The 23,379-nt window shown below is 41.1% G+C and overlaps 1 protein-coding gene across 2 annotated transcripts in view; it reads right to left on the bottom strand.

The window, feature by feature from the left end:
- The window catches only part of YES1 (YES proto-oncogene 1, Src family tyrosine kinase), a 46,720-nt gene extending 23,779 nt beyond the window's left edge, over positions 1–22,941 (bottom strand). For both annotated transcript variants that reach the window (XM_089517140.1, XM_089517142.1), the window contains exon 1: positions 22,705–22,941. The gene's annotated coding sequence lies outside the window, so the exon portion shown is untranslated. The remainder of the gene's footprint in view (positions 1–22,704) is intronic.
- Positions 22,942–23,379: the final 438 nt, after the last annotated feature.

Raw genomic sequence — 23,379 nt, 5'->3', positions numbered from 1 at the left:
TGTGTGCATTATTTATTCTTAGAGCTGTGCTAGCCCAAACAAGTTTTTGTATTGATGCACAAATTGTTCGCCTTTCAATAGTTCTGTGCACTATAAGATTAAACAGTATTTTTTTTTTAAATGGCCAGAGTTCTGCTAAAAGTAAAACAAATCCCAGTAGTGTAATATGCACATTTATAGACTATACCCCACATAGAGTGAAAACAGAACAAGTAGGTACAACATAGATAGGGATTAACTAAACTATAGTTACATAATTCTGTTAGATACACATAACATTGTAAAATGACATGTCCATCTAGTACCTTACAGCCTAACAAATCTAAAACTGGGTTTATTTTATCTCTTGATAAAATAAGAATGGGTCTATATTCTAAGTCAGGAGCTAGCTACTAGGTTTCATTTATAAAGGCAGATTCAGATCATAATGATACAGATTATAATGGAAGATAAAGCCCTAGAGATTTCTATTGAGGACTACGGTGCTTACAACACTGCACCCTAAATGCTTCTCAAATATAGAGACAACTTGTTAAATTATTCCATTCTAATAGCTTGACTGAAGTACAAACTTTGTTATATACTGTTTAATATGTGAAGAAAAAAAGGAACTGAATATGCAGGGAAACAAACTTTTCAAAGGATACACATTAATAGCTTTAATACATTGTTGTTGCGTGCCTTCAAATCATTTCCAAATTATGGTGAACCTAAGGCAACCTACCTCAGGAGTTTCTGGGATTCAGAGTATAGGACTCATCCAAGGTCAATCAGTGGCATTCTATGGCCGAGCGCAGAATCAGACACTGATCTCCAGAGTCCTAACTCATGCTCAAACCACTACACCACAATGGCTTTGACACCTAATTTTCATAAAACATACAGAATATGTTTCTAATTATGTGCAATTTACATCATTTAGCACAGTTTGCTAACTACAGATATCAGCAGGACACCATTCCCCCCCAATTTCGCCATGACTAACCCATGAAATTGGAGAACTTCAATTTGTTGGGAGAAGAGAATTGTTGTCACTATAATGAGCCATAATGCCATTAGTATAATACAGCTTATACAACCACTGTGGTCCCCAAACAGACTATTCTTATTTAGCATACACACATACCAGTAACTGACAAAATAATAAGCATAATTCTACATTTAAGATCTTCCAAACGAAAGCTTTAGAATTTAGCATGAGCTCTCATATGCCCGTGCAAAAAAAGATAATGGAAATAAACACCAGAAACCAATGGAATACTAGACTGCTTTTGAACCAATATTGGTTATTTCTGTTTCTAGCTTCTAGCCAGTTTTCTGTCTTTTGTCTTTGTTCAATGCTAAGCAACAGACAGTTAAACACTACCAATAAAATTCAATATCGAGTCATATATTATAGATAATATTGTTTTTCACCCACTGGAAAAAATGGCAACATTGCATGTACTGCTGCATTAGACAACAGGTGCAATAGCAAGACAAAGCTGTATGTCTATGAATGTCTGTCATATTTAAAATGTCTTTTTCAAGTCTCTGAGCCATACATAAAGACTCTAAATTTAAGCTTTATACTAATAATAGTTACTTAAACACAGTCTAACACATGTCATTTTATTAGGAAAATGAAGATCATAGCGAAATCATAACCTAATTAAACTTTTATTTAATCAACTGAAACTACTTCAAAGATATTTAAGTGGGCTTATATACTGTGACATTGCCACTCTATACATTTTCATTTCCATCCATACAGATTACTAAAGTTCAGTAACACTTCTAAAAGGCATGGTAAAATTTTAAAAAGAAACAGGGTGATGATGAAGTCACTAGATATCAGTATGACAGTTATTTATAACAGTGGTCATAAGGAAGGATATGTTTAACTCTCTCGCTGAAAATGAATGGGTAGCAGGCTTTTTCTTTAGCAGCATATTCTACCGAGTTAAATGGAGATTACTAACAAGTTAATGTACATAGGTGTCCAGCCTCAAAAGTTATCTATGTACTTGTATAATATATGTATTATAAAACAGAACACTGTTGTGTATATAATAGCCTATTTTGCTTTTAAAGGATTTTCCTTCATAGAATCTTAGAGTTGGAAGAGACCACAAGGGCCATCTAGTCCAACCCCCCTGCCATGCAGGAACTCTCAATCAAAGCATCCCCGAGAGATGGCCATCCAGCCTCTGTTTAAAGACCTCTAAGGAAGGAGACTTCACTACACTCTGATGTTTATCACACTATACTCTTAAAGTGCTATTATTCCACTTTGACTCCTCTAGCTGCCTCCTGTTGCATTCTGGGATTGGCAGTTTTAAGGAGGGGTATTTACCCCTCCTTAAAACTGCCAATCCCAGAATGCAACAGGAGGCAGCTAGAGGAGTCAAAGTGGAATAGTAGCACTTTAAGAGTATAGTGTGATAAACATCTCTGAGAGAGTGTGTTCCACTGTCGAACAGCCCTTACTGTTGGGAAGTTCCTCCTAATGTTGAGGTGGAATCTCTTTTCCTGTAGCTTGCATCCATTGCTCCGGGTCCTAGTCTCTGGAGCAGCAGAAAACAAGCTTGTTCATTTCTCAATATGACATCCCTTCAAGTATTTAAACAGGGCTATCATATCACCTCTTAACCTTCTCTTCTCCAGGCTAAACATCCCCAGCTCCCTAAGTCGTTCCTCATAGGGCATGGTTTCCAGACCCTTCACTATTTTAGTCGCCCTCCTTTGGACACGCTCCAGTTTCTCAATGTCCTTTTCAAATTGTGGTGCCCAGAAATGGACACAATATTCCAGGTGAGGCCTGACCAAAGCAGAATACAGTGGCACTATTACTTCTCTTGATCTAGACACTATACTTTTATTGATGCAACCTAAAATTGCATTGGCCTTTTTAGCTGCTGCATCGCACTGTTGACTCATGTTCAACTTGTGGTCTACTTGGACTCCTAGATCCCTTTCACATGTAGAAGTCTGTCATTCAGCCAGGTTTCACCCATCCTATATCTGTGCATTTCATTTTTCCGCCCTAAGTGCAGTACCTTACATTTCTCCCTGTTGAAGTTCATTTTGTTAGCTTTGGCCCAGCTTTCTAGTCTATTCAGGTAGTTTTGAATTTTGATCCTGTCCTCTGGAGTATTAGCTACTCCTCCTAATTTGGTGTCATCTGCAAATTTGATAAGTATGCCCCAAATTCTGTCATCCAAGTCATTGATAAAGATGTTGAATAGCACTGGGCCCAGGACAGAGCCCTGTGGGACCCCACTGGTCACTTCTTTCCAGAATGAAAAGGAGCCACTGTTGAGCACCCTTTGGGTTTGGCCGGTTAACCAATTACAAATCCATGTAACAGTAGCCCACATTTTACAAGCTTGTTCGCAAGAATGTCATGGGAAACCTTCTCAAAGGCCTTATTGAAATCAAGATATACCATATCCACAGCATTCCCTTCATCTACCAAGCTGGTAATTTTATCAGAGAAAGAGATCAGATTTGTCTGGCATGACTTGTTTCTCTGAAAGCTGCGTTGACTTTTTGTGATTATGGCATTGCCTTCTAGAGGTTCACAGACACACTGTTTAATGATCTGCTCCAGAATCTTTCCTGGTATTGATGTCAGACTAACTGGACGATCCCCTCCCCTTTTTTTTAAGATGGCGACAACATTTGCCCTCCTCCAGTCCGCTGGGACTTCTCCTGTTCTCCAAAGAGATATTTAGCACATTAATACAAATGCAAAGGCAAAAAACAAAATATAGAGTGATCCTCAAAATTAGTACTGGAATAAAATTAATTGAAATAGAAACTGGATAGAGGGAGGAAGGCAAAGCACAGGGGAAAGAAAAACCACTTGTGCCTCTCTTTCCTGCACTTTCACCATTCACTCTCTCTTCTTTCCCCTAGTCTCATCTTCATCTCCACTTGACTTTCCTTCTTTCTTTGTCTTTAATGTTTAGACTGCACAGAGAAAGGTAAGGGCCCAAGCATTGAAAATTGCAAGAATACTGACCTAGCACATCCTCCCCCCCCCCCCCCCAAATTTCAACGAAGATGGTTAGCAAAGGGTGGATGTTTCATGCCCTTGCAATCAATGGATGGGGATGGGAGAGCTGGGATACATTTGTTCTAGGCCCAAACAGAGTTCAATATTTTCATTGTACTGATATATTTGTACTGAAATATTTTCATTGTACAATATTTTCATTGTACTGAGGACCTTTTTTGAAAGTTTTGCTTTATAGTAACTACAGTTAATTTTAAGGTTTAAGGTTTATTTTTTAATGTCCTAGAATATAATCCTACATTCAAAGTATGCCAGCTACCATATTGGGCAAAATACTGTAGGCAAGACCTGGCGGAATAGGGGAGGAACACATTTATAACATACCTCTTCAGTCAGAGCCCAGTTAACACACTGTCATCAGTAGATAAATCTCACACAGAAAGCCCATAATGTGGATGACTGAGCCCACAACACATATGCATTCTGAGCTTTGGACCTAAATCCAAATACTAGTCCCAGTGAGCAGACTCACTGAGCCAATAGGACTTATAAACCTGTTGACTTCCTATTTAGCAACTAAATAGTATCTAGCAATGGATACCTTTAGTAATGAGATATAGGCTTCTATATTTTATGCTTTCCCTCCAGGGTTGTATACACATTGCATATGGTAGCCATTTCACTATCATAGTAGTGATTAAGCTTTTTTGGAAATGGCAAGTAGTTTCATTGATGCAAGTGTACTGATGTATCTTTTCAAATTGCTTATCACCATTCATACTTGCAAGTTTCTCAAATATGGTAATGTGATGTTACATGATTCAAGAATTCAATTATATACTTATGTTGTAATGTTTATTGCTTATGCATACTGTCTGAAGGTTATTCGGTGTCAGAACTATACATTAGTGTCTCTGATAGGCACTGGGCATGTCACAAAATATTTTTTTAATTTCAATTATCAGTTTGAGGCCTCCTCCTTTTTCTTCTACTTGTTGACAATCTCTTCTCCCCTAGTCACTGTAGATAGAAAATTCCAGACTACAACATCCTTAAAGCTCAATGGACATGGCAGCCAGGAAACAGTGAGATCTTGGCTGAAGTGATACTGGAAGTTTCCCCAGAGTTAACACAATTTGTTCCCTACCCAAATTACCTCAATTAACATCTGCTGCAAGCTGCCCTCAGCTGCCAGGGATGCGCTGCAACTACGGAGCATGTACGTTTCAGGTCTATGAAAATCTGAAGGGGAGGGTTGACGAAGCAAAGAAACAAGCAAAATGATTTGGCAAATGAAGCTGGGCAGACAGCATAAGAGGTATTGTGTTGAAATCATCAACCCTTCTACATCCCATTTTGCTTTCCTATACCATCTAGATGTGGACAACTAATATAATAAATATGCAGTGGTTTCAAAACAGAAATAGTTCAGCAAGGAAGATGGCAAAAATTACTTAATTTTTAATGATATTAAAAGATTCACCAAGTACTATGCAGTAAATTATTATATTCACATTTGTTTAAATAGTGTACTTCGCAATTTAGAGCAGTTTTCAGACAGCTGGAACTTCTGCCAACATTAGCTGACAGTGTCTTTTTACAAATTCTTTCACAGTTGTGCAAAGTTAAATCAATTTGGCACCCTCTCTGCTAGCCAATTGTCTCCTTAAAGTATGAGTCCTATTCACCCAGATGAATCGCTCCATTAAGGGACAGTTGGCTGGCATGGAGGAGATTGAGTTGACTGACAATGTGCTTCAGTCACAAAGAAGCTGTAACAAGATTTTCTAAAAATCACAGTGGGCCTCTAAATAAATGAATCAAGCTAAAGAGGATACAAATAAAGAATGTTTCCGGGACAGGCTGAAGGTTCTGTGGCCTTATGACTTAAGCCACATTTTAGAAAGAAAACAAAAACAAAATGTGTTTTTGTTCCATTTGAAAATGTAGCCACTAATTAAACATTTTCAATTACTCTCTTGCATGCTCTTTTATAAAACTGCATATGCTACATTACATTACCAAATTAGAGTTAGCTCTTTACAATGTTGTTTGTGGCATGCTGCAATTAAAAAAAAAAAAAGGGGGGGGAAGGGGGGTATCTTTCCAACAGTGAATTCTATGAGTATCTACTCAGAAGTCAGTCCCACAGAGATCAGCTGGAAATACTCCCAGGGAAATGTGAAGTGATCACAACCTAAAAATTGTTCTTTACTCAACATTTTGTCAGAAATATGCAAGACTAGGACATGCACATTAGTACATGTAATTTTAGAAAAGCTACAGTAGCTCAATATTAGTCATATTTAAAATGGTTTACATTTCATCTTGCACATATGCCTTATGCATCAATATAAAAGAAATAACTTTTACTACCTCTAAGGAAGTTGTTCTGTATCCTTTCCTGAAAAAAGCCATCTCTAGATCAGAAATGTTCTTGGAAAATGATTGACCAAAGGCCAATGGACCTTTACTAAGCACAGTGTTGGGGGCTAGTCTACAACTTCAGCTAATAATGAATGAAACCAATTATCTAAATCTGTTGTAAATCTGATTTCAGTCCGGTTTTGGGATCGAAACTGCCTTTGTTACTTTGATGGATGTCAGTTGTGCATATGTGTGCAGCTCTTTGACCATAGTCTTACATAAACATCTTCTTACATCATTTTTAGAAATGATTTTGGAAAAATCAATATGTGAATACTTTGTCATAAAGTATTCTGCTCATCATTTTAAAAGAAAATAACCCATAACCCATTTTTTTCTAGAAAAGAAATGGGGGGAAATGCCTCAATTTTTTTTCTCCCCTTTCACCTAAACATTTCTATACATTGGAGAACATCCCTTCCAACAGGTGCAGATAAGTATGTACCCAAAGTCTTGAGAAGTCCAGACTTCTCAAGAGATGCATTTGACCATGCACAGAAGAAAAAATATTGGTCAGCAGCTAGGTTTTTCCCTGCAGTATGGACACACTGTCTTAAGAGGGATAGCCAACTAGGGAATTCAGTTTAGCAGAATACAGCAAAAAGAGCTTGATGCAAGTTTAGTAGTAATTCAAATGCTTCTACAGTGCATGAAAAATGCATGAGATGCTCCACTGCATAATCAAAACCTCTGGTAATACAGAGAGTTCACTTCCATCAGAGCCAATGGATATACAGAATTATGTACAGTACTTTCGAGCCAAAATCCACTTTAAGGCAGACAAATTTGCTCTAGATACACACTTAGGTTTACTCTCCATTAGGAATAGGAATACAGTATTAGCAAGTATGAATATGGCAGAAATGAAACCTTCCTATCCAATGCTAACCTCAGTAATGTTGACTGAGCAACTATTCAACTAGTCATCTTGCATAGTTTCCATTTCAGATCAAAATGCAAGCAAGATCTCCAGAAGTGTTACAGTCTGAAGATGCACAACCCAGTGGTTCTCAGACTGTGGAGTGGGAGCCCTGAATGGGCTGCAAGAGTTACGGGGGGTGGGGGGGTGGGAGTGAGACCTGGAAGCCTTGATCCCTTCTCTTCCAACTCCTCTTCCCAAACTTATTTACCGTATTTTCCGGTGTATAAGATGACTGGGCATATAAGACGACCCCCAACTTTTTCAGTTAAAATATAGAGTTTGGGATATATTCGCCGTATAAGACCACCCCTCTTCCAACGCACACCAAATAAAAATTAAAAAAACATCAGATTTGATTTCAATATAGTAATTTTAAATCAAATGCTTATGAAATGCAGGTATGTAGCAGGAAAACTTGTTGTATACAAAGCCTGCTTGGATTGGTCTGCTCTCCCTGCCTGCCCAGCCCTCCCTGTCTCCAAGACTATCAGAGCGGTAGTGCAAACACGGCTCTTTTTTCCATACCCCATGGCTGTTTTTGAGCTCCCCCCACCATATGCGGTGACCGCAAATTCTCCAGTCCGGCTCGGAAGTTTCAATACCTGCCATATCAGACGACGCCCGGCGTATAAAACAACCCCGACTTTTGAGAAGATTTTCCTGGGTTAAAAAGTAGTCTTATATGCCAGAAAATACAGTATGTGTAAAGTTACACATGTAGTGAGTTAAATATTGAATTCACTTAAATAAAACTGTTCTAATTTGAATAATGTTAGTTATAAAATGTTAAAATAGTGAGCGATAATCCCTGCCTTCATCCCGCATCCTAGCTCCAGTCCGGGAGGTTGGAGCCGGTTTTAAAAGGTGAGTGACAAGCTCCTTAGTCTACTGCAGGGGTTCCCAACCTGGGGGTCGATCGACCCTTTCTCGGGGGTCGCCAGGTTGGGATTTGCCCCTGCCTCCTCCTCCTCTCTTTCCCGCAGATGCCGGCGCCGCCACCGCACGGGGACAGGGATGCCTCCTCCTCCTTCCCTCTTCCCTGTGGGTACCGGCACCAGCACCGCCACCGCACGGGGACGAGGCTGCCTCCTCCTCCTCCTCCCCGCAGGTGCCGGCGTGGCACTGCCACCGCACATGGAAGGGGACGCTTCCTCCTCCTCCTCTCTTCCCCCCCAGGTGCCAGCACTGGCGCTGCCACCACACGGGAATGGGGACACCTCCTCTTCCTCCCCTCTTCCCTGTGGGTGACAGCGCCAGTGCCGCCACCGTGAGGGGACAGGGCTACCTCCTTCTCCTCCGATGACAGCTGCTGCAGGCCAGAGCAGCATGGCCGGCATGGAGGAGGAGGGGTGAGGAAGAGGAGGGGTTTCCAGCAGCCTTTGCAGCCAGATGTCCCATCCCTTCTTCCGGCCAGTGGCCTCCCTAATTGGACTTCTGACTGCAAAGGCCACTGGGGCTTGTAGGTGGCTGGAAGCCCCCCCCCCCTTTCTGGACTCCCAACCAATCAGGGAGGCCGCCGGGTGGGACTTTCAGCTGCAATAGGGGTCATGGCCCAACAAAGGTTGGGAACCGCTGGTCTAATGTGTATCTTCAGGAGCTTCCTGATGTGGCAGAAGCCTTAATGCTAATGTGTCTTCACAGATGTATCCACTAGGAAAAATATGCACATATAATGGTTCTACACCACCAGTTCAACTGTGTCAGTAGATGGCCCAAAGCAGGTTGACAGGAGGAGCCATCTCCTCCCCAGGTGTTAAACCAGTGTTTAAACACCTTCCCATTGAATTCAGTGGAAAGCAACAAAAGAATGTTCATCACCGCTTCCCACTGCTAGATTCAGACTAGTTCAGCAACCAAGGACAGCATAAATCAACTCATGTCAGGAACCTTTAACTGATACGACAGGCTATCAGATGATAGGAATCTGGTTGCATGCTATACAAACAGAATGATGGGACTATGGAGAAAGGATCCTTTGCTGAGACGTCTGATCTCAGAACACATATAGGGAGAGCACATTACAAACAACTGCCTCTCCAGAACTCCAACAGGGGCCTCGCCTCAGAACTACACACAAAAACAAACAACAGCAGCTACCATAGCACCTGTTCAACCAAAGAAGTAAGGACAAAGCACTTGAGCAAGGAGAGGGCAATGCACATTTGCAGTACATATAGTCATTTCCTGTCCCCTTTCTCCAGCATAAGAAAACTTTTTTTATTTGCAAAACTGTATGAATGAAATTTGCCCTGTCATTCAATGGCTACCAGTGGTCTTTCCCCCAAAGGAGATGCAAGCATGGACCTTCAGATGTAGATAAACCTTATCTTGGAGAGTATCAAATACTCCAACAGTTACTACTACAGACCAAAAACTCATGATCCCATTTGTCTTGCATGAAGACAGCCTGAATATATGGACTATGGGTTTTCATTGTATGAATCTTAGTCATTAAACTTTCTTCCTCCATAAAGGAAAGGCACTGAGAGAAAATCCAAAGTACCCAAAGAAATATTCTGAATCATAAACAGCCACTATGCAAGAAGATTCCAAGACCATGTATTTAGGTGGTAATTACTCTGCCTTTGCTGTCCTAGCAGCTCTTTAACAGGTATAGATGACAGAACCCACTACAAACCCAGGAGGCCACTAACGCAAACCAGACTTGATTCATCTACGTGAGAAAGACATAAGTATCAAAGGGGTTGTTCCCACTAGGTGAAACCCCGCGTTCTGAATCGAATCCAAGGAGTGGCGTTCCTATTAGGATCCGATTTAAACCTAGAACGGTTCTAGAGCAACCCGCAATCATCCCCACTACAAATCGAATCGTAGAGCGGGATAGAAATTTAAATCGAGCTTTCCTCATTTAACGTGTGTTAAAAAAACACTAGGGTCCGACCTACGTTTTTCCATTGATTCGAGTTAGGAACCGGAGTATTTAAATAGGAACGACAGCCTTTGAATCGTGTTAGATGGATGGGAGGAGCGGACTGCGATGGGGCTGGCCTTGGGGGAGTTGCCCTTTCTGTCCCCATCTGTCATGGCTGTCGCCATCAAGAGGCATTCCCTGCCCGCTTGGGCTCTGATCTCGCCCAGACAGGGAAGGGAAGGCTCCTTGCGAGGAGGCATCTGATCTCGCCCAGGCAAGGAAGGGCTCTGATCAATTGGGGGGGGGGGGGGGGATAGAGTCTTTCTCCCTCCCTTTCTCAAATGGAATCTGCCTTCTCCTCCAACCCTGGAAAGAGAATCTTTGGGAAGAGTGCTCCCTCCCTGCTTTTCCAGCAGCCTCCTTCATTGATCTCTGTGCTCTCTGAAGGGATTCTCCCTGGCTGTCTTGGGAGACATGAAGAGGGGATGCTGTCATGGAAAACCTATCCCATAGTTCCTCTGGAAAGAGCTTGGGTTTCTTAAATTCGCTTTGCCAGAAGCCTCCCCCATTGATCTCTGTGCTCTCTGAAGGGATTCTCCCTGGCTGTCTTTTGGGAGACATGAAGAGGGGATGCTGTCATGCAAAACCTATCCCATAGTTCCTCTGGAAAGAGCTTGGGTTTCCTAAATTCGCTAAATTCACAAACAGTCAATGAAATGGAAACGATGCCAAAAGATAAATCGCTTCCAAATATTCCGGATTAACGTTACGTCATTCTGACGTACTTTTGATTGACAGCTCCAAATAAGGTATGAAGGAGAAGAATCGCTTTATTTAAACACCGATTTCATGCCAAGTAGGAACGCTTGCAGGTAAAAACTTCGATTTAAATAACCAGATGGGAACGATGAACAAAGTGATTCGGATAGCGGGATAAGAACAGTGTTATTTTGAATCGATTTTATTAAAAACGTTGTATTTTAAATCGTTTCAAATCTTAAGTGGGAACAACCCCAAAGCATGTCATCTCACTGTGATTAGTCATGTCTCCCATGGTTGGAGGTGACATCTGCTGCCTTCTGGGTTTGTGCTACGCTTCTTTTTTTTCTCCTCTGTTTTTGTACCTTGGGACTATAGGATCCTAAGAAGACTACATTCGTTGCAAGGTGGCCTCAGTGGGCTGGTAGCATAGCAGAACTACAGGCCTGGCTAGTAAGTCTAGGAAAGACTAAGTACTGTATATTGCTTCTATAGTGGAGTCAAATGAAGAATGTTTAAAAATTCTTAATTTTGGTAAACACTGAGAAGTAATAATCTATTCTTCAATTAGAGAAAATCCCTGAAACCCACCCACCCTCCAAAGATTTGTTGTTTTTATTGTTCTCATGAGCCATCTTCCAATAGTTTGGCAAAATTCATGAAACAGTCAATGTGTTTATTTGTTTTTTACCCTCTAGTGAAAGAAAAGTGCCTGCATACATAACTTTGGAAACGTGCTGGACTATATACTGCAATACAAGAACAGCGTAACAAAATCCCAGCAAAGGGTTTTCGGCTCTAGGAATCTATAGAAACAAAGCCATGCCTAGAAGAATAATGTTATCTAATTTCCTTTGTCACAAACTACAGAAACAGGAATTGAAAACCAGATACTAGTCTGAGGGTTTTGTGGTTACTGCGACTTCTCCATTTCCCCCAGTATAACTCACAGTGTGTAACATTACAATAAAAAGAACTTTGTCCTGATTATCTAAACTCTATATAATCTGGTCATGATAAAAACTACCAAGCCAGGGTGGGAAATATTTAACCCTTCAGAGGTTGCTGAACTGCACCTCCTAACGATGCTAACAAACACAGTGAGAGATGACTGAAGTTGGATATCAAATAACATCTGGAGGATCACGTTTCCATGTACATGAGAAATACCTCTGTGGCTCAACAGAGAGCACCATTGATTATTATTATTATTATTATTATTATTATTATTATTATTACTATTACTACTACTACTACTACTACTTTGAGGGGAAGGTATGCTGTAAAACCTAGGTCTTTTCCTGCAGCAATACAATGGATGCAAGCTACAGGAAAAGAGATTCCACCACAACATTAGGAGGAACTTCCTGAGAGTAAGGGCTGTTCGACAGTGGAACACACTCTTTCCTCAGAGTGTAGTGGAGTCTCCTTCCTTGGAGGTCTTTAAGCAGAGGCTGGATGGCCATCTGTTGGGGATGCTTTGATTTGGATTTCCTGCATGGCAGGAGGGGTTGGACTGGATGGCCCTTGTGGTCTCTTCCAACTCTATGATTCTATTATTTTTATGTAAAGCATGTTAATTGTGTTGTATTGTACCCAATTATTTTTAAATTTCTTCAGCAGTCATATATAATCATATTTTAATCTGCATTAGGAAATACAGGCAAATATAATCCCATATATTAGAAAAAATGTAAGGCCTATGTGCCAAAATGCTGGGCTTCTGAATGAGGAAACAAGGCCATGATTAAATCTCTAGGTATGCAGTGTAGTATGGTGGTTTGAGTGCTGGATTAGGACACTGGTTTCAAATCCTGGCTTGGCCACAGAAACCCACTGGTCAAACTCTCTTAGCCTCAGAGGAAGGCAATGGCAAAACCAATCTGAACAAATTCTGTCAAGAAAAACCCATGATAGGTTCACTTTAGGGTCACCAAGGTGTACACAGAAAATATTGTACTCAGTGCAGGCTTAGATTCAGAAGCAGGAGAAATGAAAATTGGGGAAGGAACATTAATAACCTAAGACAGGGGTAGGCAACCTGCGGCCCGGCAAGGCCTTGGGACCGGCCCCAGCCTGGTCCTGCCGCCGATTGCCACCGGGGCCTTTGGGGGGCAATTGTCTATAGAAGCCTCAGAAACATGCATTTATATTAACATTTTTTTAAAAAATCAGCAAATTTTTTTGCGTGTCCTCCATTTTTTTTAAAAAAAGTGTCTTCCATTTGAAAATGTTGTCCTACATTTGTCCTGGTTTATTTATATATTTAAATTTTTTTAATTATTTATTTTTTGGCTTCGGCCCCTCAGTTGTCTGAGGGACAGCAACCCGGCCCCCGGCTCGAAAAGGTTGCCTACCCCTGACCTATACACATTTCCACTAGCAGAAACCAACAAGAACCTGGAGCAATTACTGAAAAAAGTTTAGGAGGAAAGTTCCAAGGTAGGCTTAATGCTGAATATTAAGATAGAAATGTTTTATTGATTAGCCCTTAGGCCATTTCAAAATAACACAAAATAACACTCCGCTCTGTTATCTCTTTAGATCTGTTCAGGAAAAATCTGAAGACCTTTCTTTTCCATCAAGCTTTCCCCCATGTGCCTTAATATTATCCTCTTCTCCTCTCTTGCATATTGTTCGATCCAGCTATTTTGTTGTATGGTTTTAAATTACCTACATTGCTAAGAGAGGCTATTTGTTTTGGGCTTCGATATCCAAGATTCTCTGTCTCACACCCTTTTTTGCTTGGTCATTAACTGTGCAGGAATCAGGAAGACCACAGCTCTTTATAAAGTTTGCTGAATATTAAGAGAACAAAATTAATGACCATGGAAGATCCACAAGAATTCATCCTATATAATGAGAAAATTTAAATAGTCAAAGAGCTCCCAGAACGTGCATCAAAAATTTAACAGAAGGGAGACTACAGTCAAGAAATCAGAAGACTAGGACTGGGAAGGGCAGTTATGAAGGAACTGGACAAGATCCCAAAATGCAAAGATATAACTCTGAACACTAAAGTGAGGCTAGTCCAAGCCACTGTATTCCCTATCGCCATGTATGGGTATGCGAGCCAGACAAATGAACAAAGTTGATAGAAAGAAAATCAATTCATTTGAGAAGTGTGTTGAGGATACTGTGGACAGCCAAAAAGACAAACAAATGGGTCCTAGATCAGATCAAGCCTGAAATACCTCTAGAAGCCAAGATGATCAAATTAAGGCTGTCATACTTTGGCCACATCATCAGAAGGCATAACTCATTAGAAAACACAATGCTGAGAAAAATGGAAAGCAGCAGGAGGAGAGGAAGACTACATACCAGATGGTTAGACTCAATCTGGGAGCTGAACCTGCAGGATCTAAGCAAAGCAGCTGAAGACAGGAGATCCTAGAGATGTCTCATTCACAGGACAGTTCACAACAACAAGGCTCAACGTAAGTCAGAAATGATATGAAGACACACAACAACAAATGCAGAAACTTCCTTAAATCACTTAACACATCCGGGCTCAGATTATCCCTTTATGCCATTTTTGCATACTGTAAGAGTGATGACTCTAACTCTAAATTCACGTAAATATCAGAAGGAAGCAACATAAAAGAAAAAAATTCTCCAAGGAATACTGGAAAGGGGGAACTTATAACTGAGTTTAAATTAGAAGCAACCTTTCCTTAAATGTGAGGAAACAAAAATACTTTTCACACAATTTTTAAAAACATGTTATTGGCCAAACATTTTGTGACTGTTTTAAAATGGGATACAATTGGGGGGGGGGGGGGGCGCTAGTTGGTACTGTACTACATTTCCAGAGCATCAATACAGTATCGTATCATCCCTATTCTGAGAGACAATGAGTAGGTAGAGGCAGTGTTTCCAAGACAACAATGCTTTAGCAAACTGGAAGCATTTCTGCCAACTAAATGTGATCCACAGATTAAGCAGAGGATCCCTTCCCCAAGATGTATAGAATAATGTAACAGACAAATGTTCTGTGGACTGGAAACAGATATGAAAGCATAAACAAGATTCATTGTTCAATAATTTTTTATAATGTTTCTACCAGACATTGTGCTAATATATGTGATTATGTATTACAACTCCATAGAAGTCTTCATTTTCTATGAGTCTTATCCAGAAATCTTTGTGCTGTGCTCATGCTTTGTACCCAATGGCCTGATATTGAGCTGTGATTCTTCTACTACTTTTAAGGATATAAGATCCTCAAGGATTGTTCTGGATACTGGAAAACATACACTGAAACAGTAAACAGTGCAGATAGTTTATTTCTTCCAACTAATGGAGCTGGTAACACTAACATGATAGAGTACTAGCATTAATTTTAATAAATTGAGAAAACATAATAATCACATAGCCTTTTGGAAATGGTAAACAAGAAGTCTACACCTAAATTAATTATTAAGCAGGGATGAACTGATATTTCTCAGATCTCAAATTGCAGTTCAGCCGTTTAGGTTAGTACTGTGAATTCAATATTTATGTATTGTACCCTACTTTTTAAGTTTCACAGCATCTCAGATCTATTTCTCTTCAATGAAGGATTGTTATCTTGCTTTTTATCAGCTCACATCAAAAACTCTCTCAACATATAAACCCAAGAACACGCTAGGCACATCTCCAGGGCTGGAAAGTAGTGGTAATTTTGGGGTTACTCCTTGTCCTACTCCAGAGTAAGATTTTTTTCTTAATGTTACTCCTATTCCTACTTCTGTAAAAACCTCTTACTTTTTTAAAGGGAAGTAGATGAATGCCAGTCTGTTTCTGCCCAAAGGTAGGTATTTGAGGAACATGGTGTCACCTCCCCTTAGGGTGTCACCTGTTGCGGTACGCGTCCCCCCCCCCCGCATCCCCCTAGTGATGCCACTGGGGCTGGTAACTGTTTTACCACAAATGTCTTCAGCTTTGTGAAGTCAAAGGCTTTTTTGCATCTTAGAGGCTGAACAGATGGGCTAAAATAACATGGGCCAAGCCTGTGCTATCCTGATCCAGTTCCTAATGTGGGTAAGCCCATGAGCCAGCGCAGGGATGAGCAAATGTTTACACACCTGCTCACTGTTGTGTCACAGACCTGCTACCGCCACACACCCCTTAGCTTCCTCCGGCATTGCCTCTACTGAGAAGAAGGTGTCTAACGTGAAAATGAAGCACCTAGCTACACCCATTTGGTCAGGCACTCCCTTTCCATGTGAGACACTGCAATGGGGGGTCTTTTCAGTAGAGGTGACAGTGGAGGAGGGTACGAGGCACACAGTGTCATCTGGTCTCCTGGGTGTTGATGGAGTTTCTGACAAACTCCATGGCAAACAGTATGTTATTTTGGCCGTGTCAAGGTCCCTTTGAACCAGGATTGGGACTGCCATCCAGTCTGCTCATTCATGGCCTCGGGATATTAGCTTGCATTGTCTGAACAGGCTGACACAAGGGGGAACATGGGCCTTTGGGGCTGTGTGGCAGCCCCTTATTCTCCATTTGTTTTATGATCTTGTTGAGAGTTAATAGTCTTATTCTGCAACACTTGTCAGTGCTATTTTCCCTTTTTTGTGAGCTATAGTATAGAGAAAAATACTAAAGGATTGTCCTTCCTTGGATTTCAGCTACTAAGCATCCAAACCTGACAGTTTATGTGGTGTCATCCAAGAATGATTTGGATGCTTCTTGCCCTTGTTTTGGCATCATGTTATGTAAGAAGAGAGAAAGTGGTATAACTAGAAGCATGGAGCAATGAGTAAACTTCTTGCCCTTGTCCTACTCCCCTCCCAAAACAAAAAACTCACCAAAAGCAGCTCCTCTTTGTAGCCTAAGAACAGGATGACAAAGTAGGATCATTTCAGCCTACTCCCAGTACTTATGTCTATCCATTGTGACATCTTTTAATTTACTCCTGGTTTTTGCTTCCATTTTTTAAAATCAGTTACCAATTCACAAAAAGATCTGTTCTTTTATCTAGGTTTACTCAGTAGTCTTTGATGACAGGCTTAGTCAAAGCTTTTGGAAATCCAAGTATGCGGTATCTAATGGATCAACCTTTATCTATTTACTTGTGGACACTTTAAAACACTAGTAAAGAAGGATCTCACTTTGCAGAATCTAGGTTGATATTTCTGCAATACAAATTGTCACTCTGTGTTAAATAATTCTACCTTTAATCAGGATTCCATCAATTTAACCAGTTGTTAGGTTGGCAGAATTCCATTTTAAGTATCAGTACTATGTTGGCCATACTCAAGTATTATAATAATGCAGCCAATAATAGTGACAAGTTGCATATTTATATTAAAACAATTGTTTCACATCTGAATTCTTTAAGAATTTTTTTATCATGCAATCCAAAATAATACAATCATCTTCCAATTACCCAAAATCCAACATTATTTAAAAAGTGTATTTTCTTATTCAGCCAAATTCTGCTTTTTTAGCATCTATGTGAAGCTGCTTGAATAAATCATTTGATGAGTCTGGCCTAAAGTGTAAAAACTACCTGGTGATAATAATTACTTGTACCATACAGTTCCATTAATTAATCCTAGGAAGTGGCTATTCTGCAGCAGCATCCGGCAACAGTCCTAAGATGGATGGATGTGAACAAACTGACACATTTAGACCAGACAGAAGTCCTGTTATTTGGGAAGTTTGCTGATATGGAGATCTACTACCTGTTCATGATTATGCCACACTTCTACTGAAGACTCAAGTTAATTGTTTAGGGACTTCCTGGAGCTGGCCTTAAACATAGACACTCCAGTGGTTTCAATTATTAGGAATGCCATTTATCACTTTAAGTTAATTCACCAGCTGTATTTCAAGAAAGTGTAACTGGTGCGCACACTTCTTACACTCAGAATGGAATACTGCTATGCTCTCTGTGGGCCATATAGAAAAACTAAATCAGTTCAAAATGCAGCCATCATTCTACTTGTAAGAAAATGTCTGTTAGATCATGTGCTTAGAAGAACATTTTGAAAATATTTTCATTCAGAAATGCATATTTAAAAATATGTGAGTGACTGGCTTTTATAGCAAACTAAATGGCTTTTATAGCAAATTTATGCACAATAAGTGGCTTTTAGCTTGTGCTGTTTTTTAGTATACATGAAGGTTATTGTTTATTGTTAACTCACATTTTATTTTTTATATATTTTTGCAAATGAATTTGTCAGAGTCTTTAAGAGGCAGACTATACATTCATAACATTCACAACAACACAGGAAAGACCCATTAATTAAATATTAAAAAGAATTCTTGGAGCATATTAAAATCCCTTGCCAATAATGCCATGCAATCTTAAAGTGACATCTTACAGCTTTAAAATGTCAGTTAATATTTTTAGCATTACAAGAGATGTAATTCAAAGAGCATTCAGGCCCACAAAAGCTCTCCTAACTATGCATAAAGGTTTATCGAAATCACAGCTCCAGCACAACACTTAAGAATCTTCTCAATGCTGGTTTCACTGTGGTTTGGGCATTGCACAAATAGTTTACTGGGAGCTATGATAGGAGGTTTTGAAAGAAAAGGCTTGGAAGCTACATTGTGCACATCTTGGATTTTGGTCTGCAACATTTAATATCAAAATGTATTTGAAACTTATGGCAATGCAGCAGTTCAAGGTTACAATCCTATGTGCACAAACTTAGGACAAAAGTGCCATTAAGAACACTGCATGGGATCCGTCTGTAAATCCATATCGTTTTCATTCACTAGTGTGAAAATGTAACTTAGCTACTAAGTACAGAGAGAACACGAAAGAAAACTTTTTACTTATATTAAAGAAATGTCAAGCAAAACTAGTAACAAAAACATGAAAAATTATGGGAAGCATTTGGAAATGTAACTGCAAACAGTGCCAATTGCTCTTTGAAAACCATTTTTTCTGATCTACAATACTTTTCTGTATAATAAATACCTTCTCAACCAAAGATTGCACACATAGCCCTGCAAAACCATCATCCCATCAGCAAAAGAGGCTGCCACTAATTCATGTCGCGGTAGATTTTGAAAACAAATTTATCAGTAGTACTTAAAAACTGTAGAATGTAGCACGATCTCGAAAGTATTCAATCCTTTTACTCTTCCTAGAAGGAATATCTTTTCTACTCTGACACCTGCTTTGACACCTGTGAAGTGCCTTATTTTATGTTTATGTAGAGAAAGCTGGAGCTGATGTGGATGACTGGGGTAAGGTCTTACAGTTAGCTTCTCAGGTGAAGGGGGTTTGAATCTGGGGTCCAAAACACACTGCAGAAATAATCCAGTTTGAGACAGCTTTAACTGCCCTGGCTCAGTGCTAGGGAATCCTGGAGTTTGTAGTTTGGCACCAGAGCTCCCTGACAGAGAAGGCTAAATGTCTCACAAAACTACAGTTCCCAGAATTCCCTAGCATTGAGCCAGGGAAATTAAAGCAGTCTCAAAATGGATCATTTCTGCAGTGTGTTTTGGACCTGGGTTTGCCCATGCGAACTCCAATATTTTAACCACTAACTCACAAGAGATTAAGTTGGTGAACTGCATGCAAAATACATACTATACTACTAATCTACCATTATATTTCAAAGAGGTATGTGAGCAATGTAAGCACCAAGGATTTTATACTTCTGAAAAGAAGGGCTCTCCTCCTTTCAAATGTTGTGAAGTGAATTAAAAAAAAATCTCTACTGCCTTTCAAAATGTAAAAATACCATGTCCACATGCTGGATAATAAAGGCTCAAACATTTGATTGAATCCCCGAGACATGAAGAAAGTTTGCATCCCTTAATAGACCCTGAAGAGAAATTAAATGAGTTGATAGTGAGTGAAAATTCTCACTTCTCAGTGTTATTTGACTGAATCCACAACTGTAAGATTTCTTACGAGACAAATTAATCCCTCTGAAGAAATTTGCCAAGAAAACCCTACCACAGGTTCACCTTAGCATCAAAAGTCAAAAATGGTCTGGAGGCACACAACAATACCAACAAAAACAACAAGAACCTGACTGGTCTCAAGATTACTGGTGGGCAAAAAGCCAATGCAATTATTGAAACCAAAGTACACATTAGGAGTCAACTTTTAGTTTCAGTACTTATCTCTATTTAAAAACTTCCCACCCACAAAAGCTACAGCCACAATGTTTGTTGCCCACGTACAAGTTATATTTAAAACCATGAATTACGCTGCATGACATAAACTAAGTATATAAAGTAAAGAGATCAAGTGATCTCGACTTCCATTAACAGCAACATGCTTGAGAGGACACGAAAGGGAAGGGAAGAAACTCTTCCTGAGCAATTTCAGAAAATTAAAAGTTGAGGAAACGAAGGGTGGGGGGTGAAAAAGGAGATGTGGATATTTGAATCACTTTTGTTTCCTCTCTTCTATTTCCTTTCCAAAACAAAATTTCTAGCAACTGTTGCCTGGAGGACCAGCATGGTCTAGTGGTTTCAGCCTTGGACTATGACTCTGGAGGCCAAATTTTGCATCCCAGCTCAGCCATAAAACCCAAGGGTGACCCTAGGCAAGTCATACTCTCTCAGCCTCAGAGGATGGCCATGGCAACCCCCCTCTGAAGAAACCTTGTTGGAAAGGACTTGAAGGCTCACAACAACAGCAACAACAACAACAAGGCACATCTCCCTGGCTAGTCAGGAGGAGGAGGAGAGACAGACCCCCAACCTTCCCCCAAAGTGTATCCTTGAGGATGAAACACTAAAAGAAACCCTTTCTGAAGAATTTTCACCTTGGCTGTGAGACTAAAACATGTGCCATATATCGCCTCCAACACAAGGTGACCAGACGCCCTCTTTTCCCAGGACATGCCCTCTATTGCAGCCTTCTGTTCAGGAGGAATCCTAAGATGTCCTCCATTTGGAACATGACTAAGAAGCATGAATGGACATTTCCATGAGTGTTCTTAGCTCAGGGTGACCAAACGTCCTTCTTTTCCAGGATGTGTCCCCCACTTTAACCTTCTGTTCAGGAGGAATCCCAAGATATCCTCCATTTTGAGCATGCATAAGGAGCATGAATTTCTATTTGTACGAGTGTTTTGAGCTTTTCTTTGGTCAGGTCTTTCATTTGTCTCCAATGTCCTACTTTTTGAGGTGCCTGGTCTTCTTTGCAGTCAAGACATCTGGTCACCTGCCTGCGGTAAGTGAACTCCTGAATATGCCTCCATTTTGAGCATGCCTAAGGAGTGCGGATTCATATTTATGAGTGTTTTCAGCTTTTCTTTGGACAGGTCCCCATTTATCTCAAACGTTCTACTATTCATAGTGCTGTGAGGACATCTGAACACCTGTGGGGAAGTGAACTCCTGAATAGTGAACGTTCTTCCATTTGAGCATGCCTAAGGAGCATGGATTTACACTTATATCTGCACTTCTAGCTTCTCTAGGTTGTTGTGCCCTCCATCTATCTTGAATGCCCTCCATTTTGAGGTGCCTTGTCCTCTGTGATGAGGACATCTGGTCACGATGTGGGGAAACGAACTCCTGAATACTCCATTTTGAGCATGCCTATGCAGCATGAATACACACACACACACACACACGCTTCTGGTTTTTATACGTTGTAATACCCTCCATTGATCACAAAGTCCTCCATTTTGAGGTACCTCATCCTCCTCTGTGGTGAGGACATCTGGTCCCCTTGTGGGGAAATGAACCCCTGAATACTGTACACAGAGAGATCTTGTAGCACCTTTGAGACTAACGAAATTGGCAGCATGAGCTTTCGTAGACTTCAGTCTATTTCCTCATATACATTTAGTGCTTTTATCACAAAGCCTAGGAAAGCTCATGCTGCCAACATTTAGCACTAAATGCCTCTGAGGAAGTAGACTGAAGTCTAGCAAAGCTCCTGCTGCCAACTTTTAGCATTAAATGCCTCTGAGGAAGTAGACAGAAATCTAGCAAAACTCCTGCTGCCAATTTCCTTTACTCTCAAAAGGGGCCACAAGATCTCTTTTGGTACTGATCCCTGAATACTGGCCACCCCTCCATTTTGAGCATGCCTAAAAGAGCATGGGTTGTACTTTATATTTGCATTCCTAGCTTCTACAGGCTGCTGTGTCCTCCATTTGTGTCAAATGCCCTCCATTTTGTGGTGCCTAGTCTTTTCAGGAGTGGGGAGGAAAGAACCGAAGGGGGGAGGTACGCCCTATATATATATATATATATATACACATACACACACACACACACACACGTATATGTATATATCCAGGGAAGGCGAGCCCCTCTCATATATATACGTATACATATATATATATATATATATATATGCACATACATATATACAGGGGAAGGGAAGCCTCTCATACACACACATACACACATATAAATATATATACAGGGGAAGGCGAGCCCCTCATGTATGTGTACTCTGTGTGTGTGTGTGTGTGTGTATATAAATATATATATAAACTTTTCCAGAGTGGGGAGGAAAGAACCGAGGGGGAAGGCGAGACCCTCATATAAATATATAGATACACACACACAGGAGAGGCTCACCTTTCCCAGTGTATATTACACACACACACACACACGCACCCAGATCCCTGACCCAGCATCCAGGGATTCACCGGAGCAAGGAGCCCCCCGTGTGCTTCCGGAGAGAGGGAGAGAGGGGAAAGAAAGGGAAGGAGCTCCTTGGGGCCTAGCGCTTCCTAGGCGCCTGGAAGGGAGGGGAGGAAGGACCGGGGCCGCGTTCAGGGCTCCTGGCCTCACCTGCCTCCGGAGGGCTGCTCCAAGGGCTGGGGGCTGGGGGGAAGGCGAGCCCTGGGCGGAGGCGGTCCGTCCGTCTTCCCGGCCGTCAGGGCGCCCTGGCTTCCTCCTCCTCCTCCTCCGGGGACAAGGGTTGGGAGGCAGGCCTCAGCCCCGCCACGACCGCCCTGGGAGCTCCATTAATCCCGTTCCCCGGCCTCCGCCTCCTCCTCCTCCAGAGGCTCTGTCAGCAGCAGCAGCAGCAGCAGCCCAGGCCTTGGTGGGGAGGAGCTCAGCCGAGCCAGAGTTCACCATCCTGACCTAAAATGGCGGCCATGGGAAGGGGAGGCAAGGGAGCAGGGGCAGCAGCAGCTGTTGTTGTTGCTGCTGCTGAGGAAAAGCCTCCTCTCGCTCCACTGAGGGAATAATCCAGTTTGAGACCACTTTAACTGCCCTGGCTCACTGCTGGGAATCCTGGGGACTGTAGTTTTGTGAGACAATGAGCCTTCTCTGTCAGACAGAGAGCTCTAGTGTCACAGCAAACTACAATTCCCAGCATTCCCTAGCACTGAGCCAGAGCAGTCAAAGGGGTCTCAAACTGGATTATTCCTTCAGTGTATTTTGGACTATAGATAACTATTGCCTCTGCTGCTGCGGTTTAAAACACATTGCAGAAATAATCCAGTCTGAGTCTACCTT

Source organism: Sceloporus occidentalis, unplaced genomic scaffold, assembly GCF_023333645.1.
Source record: "Sceloporus occidentalis isolate IW3139 unplaced genomic scaffold, rSceOcc1.0.p SCAF_3, whole genome shotgun sequence".
Taxonomy (NCBI): domain Eukaryota; kingdom Metazoa; phylum Chordata; class Lepidosauria; order Squamata; family Phrynosomatidae; genus Sceloporus; species Sceloporus occidentalis.
Note: the sequence above shows the minus strand (reverse complement) of the source record. Positions and strands in the feature narration are given on the sequence as shown.